This window comes from Tarenaya hassleriana, unplaced genomic scaffold (assembly GCF_000463585.1).
Source record: "Tarenaya hassleriana unplaced genomic scaffold, ASM46358v1 Cleome186, whole genome shotgun sequence".
NCBI lineage: Eukaryota > Viridiplantae > Streptophyta > Magnoliopsida > Brassicales > Cleomaceae > Tarenaya > Tarenaya hassleriana.
Window position 1 is genome coordinate 109,875 of NW_010965271.1, and position 5,430 is coordinate 115,304.

At 38.6% G+C, this 5,430-nt stretch overlaps 1 long non-coding RNA gene across 1 annotated transcript; it reads right to left on the reverse strand.

Moving 5' to 3' along the window:
• Positions 1-2,470: 2,470 nt before the first annotated feature.
• Positions 2,471-4,800, reverse strand: LOC104810666. Its single transcript, XR_771322.1, has 3 exons — positions 4,518-4,800; positions 3,882-3,944; positions 2,471-2,615 (listed from the first exon to the last, which is right to left on the reverse strand). It is a non-coding gene; the product is annotated as an uncharacterized LOC104810666 (long non-coding RNA).
• Positions 4,801-5,430: the final 630 nt, after the last annotated feature.

The following is a 5,430-nucleotide window of genomic DNA, read 5'->3' on the forward strand; positions in this document are numbered from 1 at the left end:
TATTTCCCGCATTTTGTACGGTTAATTATAACTATTCGGACATGTGTTATTTTGCGATACTGATCGCCTGTGGTATTTTCCGCTGCTTACTCTGGTTTGTTTAAAAATGTTTTTGGATTTCGTATTTTTGCTTCCGCATTATTACTTTATTACTATTTGACCATGTGGCACAGCCCGTATACTGTATACGGATTACGGGTGTCACATTTTTTCCGTTATACGATTAGCATGTTGTATTTCGGCATCCTTGAATCATTAGTGAATGATTCTAAACTCCCTAGTCAGTCAACATTGTGGGAACAATGTTGAATTAAGACTAGCATGAGGTGTGATCGATGCATTGGATGCATGTCACAATCATGGGTACTCGTTGTGTACGAGTGACTGGATGACCCGCATGAGATTGTCACATGGATAGAGTCATGACTTGAATCTCATACAGCGGTTCATTTATGGATCCTCCTACCTGAGATGTCTAGAGTATCTGATATGAGGAGTGACGTGTCTTGACTGCGTCAAACGTCGTCTTTAACCGGATGATTATAACGGCGTTGATCAGATACGTTCACGAATCATATGGAGATAGTAGACATGCAATATGGGATTTGTCACCTCCTTAACAGGAGAGATATCGCTGGGCCCTCTCGTGGAAGTCGGACTATGAAAACGCGTGGCCACGCTATAGATGAAGTTGCATCTATTTTACTAGTCGATTTGCCAAGACGAGAAAGCAGTTGAACTTGAAGGGTGGCTCAAACCATGCCCTTGTTCAACTTATGATATCGTGAGACAAAGGATCAGAATTCGAGCTGTTAATGCCTTGGTTAGATCACCTCTAACTCAATTCTAAGTGGGTGGTCATGGCGTCTTGCTAGAGGCTAACCATGACTTGTGGTTCGGGAAAGGTTTCTAAAGTCACTACCACTTAGAATGGGCCTACAGGGTCACACACCAATAGGGATGGACTTATACGTGAAGAATCCGAAGAATGGAAACGAGATTTGACCGAAACGAGCATGAAAAGAAGTTTTCAGTGCGTTGGTCTGGAGCTGACCAAATTTGGTCAGCCCCGGACCAAGTTGGTCAGATCAGGTAGTCCGAGATCATCTGTCCAGGTCTGGTCTGGCTGACCAAGAGTTGGTCAGCCCCGGACCAGACGCTGGAATCAGACGGACCAAGGAGCGAACAGGCGGACCGAAAGGAGACCAGGAGACTTGGTTCGGAGCTGACCAATCTTGGTCAGCCGGACCAAGGCTCCAGGTCAGACGGTCCGAAGGCAGCTGAGTAAGCCTGGTCCGCTGGACCAAGCTCCTGATCCGGCGGACCGGGATCTGGAAAATTTCCATAATTCGATTTTAGGGTTTTCTAATCTTATTTAAGTTTGGGATTTCGTCCAAACTTAATTAAGGCCGACCTAAAACTCAGAGAAACATCCTAGAATCCTAGAGAACCTGTTCTCTTCGATTTCTATTGTCCCGGGATTGGATCTCGTCTCTTGAGTTACCCTTTTTCTTCACTAATCCTAGCAGATTCGTTCCAAATCGTTTGGAATCCTTCCCGTCGGTGTGGATACGTGTAGAGGGACTGTAACTTCAGTCCTAGGTGATTTAGAACAGGCCCTGGATCGAAATAAACTTCAAGTCTCATCGAGAACGAGGTAAGTAACGATTCCCTCGGTGATATACACGATCTTTCGGGTTTTGCGAGTTTGGTTGCGTGTGACGTTTGACTAGGTTTAGATCTTTCTTCCGCTGCATGAAACCTAGTAAACCAAACCCTAGATCGATATGATCGCATGCTAGGAACGCGTAGATAACCCCAACACTAAGAAGAAGTGGGATGCTGGCTAAGGTTGAAGCGGATCTCGCGTCGGAAATGGAGCAAGAGTTGCTGCATTGTGTGTTAGCGTTTATGATTTGCATCTTCCTTCTGAACTTGTTTTAGAATTGAGTAATTGTTACTATGTTCCTGCGATTAGCTGAAACATTATTTCTATTTCTTGTCTGGATTTGGATGGTTTTCAATTTGCTATGAAGTCCGAGATGCAATCCATGTCAGACAACCAAGTATGGACTCTGGTTGATGTATCTGAAGGGATAAAACCCATCGGATGCAAGTGGATCTTCAAGAAGAAGACCGACATGGATTGTGACACCCGTATCCCGCATCCCGGATACAGGACGTGCCACGTAGATAAATAAAACCACAACCGTAAAATTTCGAAATGTAAAATTGCAGAAAAATTGAAAAAAACCTTCATTTCAAGTATAATACAATGGAAGACATTACCAAATACATATGTACGTTTACATACGTACGCAAGATACTAGTATATAATATGAGTGATACGAAAACTATAATAAGAAAAATTGAAAAAAACCTTCATTTCAAGTATAATACAATGGAAGACATTACCAAATACATATGTACGTTTACATACGTACGCAAGATACTAGTATATAATATGAGTGATACGAAAACTATAATACAAAAGTCCAAGGTCTACCACTCTTTATTTTCGAAAGAGAAATGCGATAAAGATAATTATACATGATCTTGAAATTGAGCTGTCACCGGGTCCCACGTCTGCCTCAGCCCCTACTGTTGTTCACGATCTGAAACGTTGCGTAACAACGTCCTAAGCTACGTGCTTAGGGAGGATTTCGGGTGTAACCCGAGATTTCTATTTTTATTGAAAACGGCCAAGCAATATAGTGAATACTATACATATACATGCGACGAGGTATATCAATCAATTATCGTTGAATCAATCAGCAATCTCAAACAAAATCCGTCAATCGTCTCTACGTGTATCTCACACGTAGGTAAACAACTCGTTCATGCCTGTGTCGAACACAGGACGCATTAGTCTAAGCAAAATCGTTTGCGAGGACCTCAAGTGATCTTCATACTCCTCATCGGTCACCGATATCACAGCTCTCAGTACCGGTCATCCCCATACCCACTCCAGACATCGATCCCCGATGCCGCCGACTGCCGGGCGAAGCAGCTCTATGCTAACTCCCCCTCGCCGACCATCCGCATCGGAAAATACTCATCAGACCCGAGCTCAAGTCTTTCAGAGTATATCCGTACCACCTCGCCGGGGGACACACGCAACTATCCGGGTCTCAGGTTTATTTGCCAATCAACGGGTGACACATGCAAACCCGAAGTCCGTTCCATGGCCAATGAAACGTTGGCGTGGTTGCCAGAGAACCGTACTTCCTCAGTGACACACGCAAACCCGAATGCGTGAGTCTCTGGATGCCATAACCGTTTATCAGAAAACGGTGGCGCGATACGAAGATCGCCACAATCACAAACACGTCACCGCGGTATGATAATCGATCCGGATCGATTATCACACATCGGAGACTTCAGTAAATGCAATCATCATTTTATTATTTATAAGATTACCCGACTACAATCATACGTTTCACAATATCTGGACCCATCCAGTAGATTGCTAACGTCATGCAATTCTCCCGTTTTAATCTAACTCTAAATATCATTTATTTATCGGTTATACTATTTCTATTATTGTTATTTATTATTATTTATTATTATTTTGTTTTTCAATAATCATTTGAATTTTATTTATTCATTTATTTGTTTATATATTTATCTATTCATTATTAAAATTATTTTTATTGTTATATTTCAAAATTATCTTACAAATTTACAATATTAACAAAAAAATGATTTTGTACATGTCCACGTTATAAATAATGTATCGGAACGTTATTTTTTTCTATTACAAAACAATGACAATTAAATTTACGAATTTAACCCCAATCAATCATCAAATTTGCATAAAACATACAAACTCCGAAATCAATAAAAATAAAATTCTCAAAGCCACAACCAAATTCACTCACCTTGCTAAAATGTTATACTCTTTCGGTGTGGATTTATTTTCTTCTACTTACTCGGATGATAACCTAAAAAGAATCATAATTCCATTACTAACTAAAAGTACAATCTTAGCTAAGAGGGTCCGAGAATTTAATAACTATGGGATTTTTTTTGGCTTCAAAATGACTTCATAACCGTTTATATTTCCTTTTATGATTTAGTGCTCATTGTTTAAGCATTTAAAATATGTTACATCCTATTTATGCGTTTAAATTATGTTACAACTTAGCATGTATGTGGATAGTAAAGAGGTCTGAAAGTCATAAGGTGTAAGTGGTTTGTTTTCTTTGTTTCAATCCTTTTGTTCTTTATTTATGAATGAGTTCTAAACATTTCTTTCTATTTTCATGAACTAGAATTCAATTTTTAAAGTATTTCATGAACCAAAATTAGCATGCATGACAATTCTTAAAGGATCCTAGAGACACATATTTTCTATAGGTTGTTCTTTGGTTTCAAATGGGTTAAAGCTCATTCATTTTTTTTTTTGGTTGACCTCATAGGACACTCACGGATAAAAGTAAGAAGATAACTTGAAACATGCAGTGAGTTATGATGATAGTTCGAAAGGTTGAAGTCTAGAATTTAAGGAATCTCACCATACATGTGCTAGAGCCAAAACCAAGGCGAAATGGTTTTAGGGGCAGCTTGAATCTTCACCAAACGAACTGTAACTTGAAGAAGAAAGAGCATGCAAAATCTTACGGAAGATGTACATAGACTTATAGAGGAATGACATGGAAAACGATGAAGAAAACTTAACAAGCGAAGATGAAAGATCGATGTGCGAGTTTCGACCGGATTTGCAGGAGTTTTCTTGTGACAAAATGAAAAGATGGCTGGATATTATAGAGGGAGAGAGTGAATCGTGTGAGGGACAAAGAGAGATGAAGAAATGGAAATGGCCAGGACAAGAGTGAAAGTACTTAGGAAAAATATAAACCGTGCATGATGAGGAGATGAATAATGGGAGAATTGTATATTTTTGTTTTAATTATTGTGATATGATCGTGCAAGTTGAGAGGACAAGAGTGAGGGAGTGATTAAAATAATGAGTGAATGAGAGATGAATGAAATAATTGTCGTGCATGTGGAGAGAAAAAAGAGAGTAATCTATTATGGAAAAGTAGTGTAGAAAACAAATGAGATTAGCATAGGTATTTCTTTTGTTTTTATTAAATGGGTGGGGAATGATTAGCATAGGAAATATTTTGATATTGGTGTCAACGTTTAGCCTAGTGTTATGTCATCATTCATTTTTTTTGTTTTTTTTTGTTTTAATTTTTATTTACAATTTATGCACACATGTTGATGGTGTATTTCTTAGTGCACCACATAGACGCATATACGTACATTTGTACCTATCAATATGCATATAATTAAATATGTAGTTATATATTTATGTCTTTGTCTCCTTATGTAACTTTAATCCTGAACTTTTGTATTATTTATCGATCAAATAGTGTTTTATGCCTTATACATAATTACATATATACGATTGCTAATGTTATA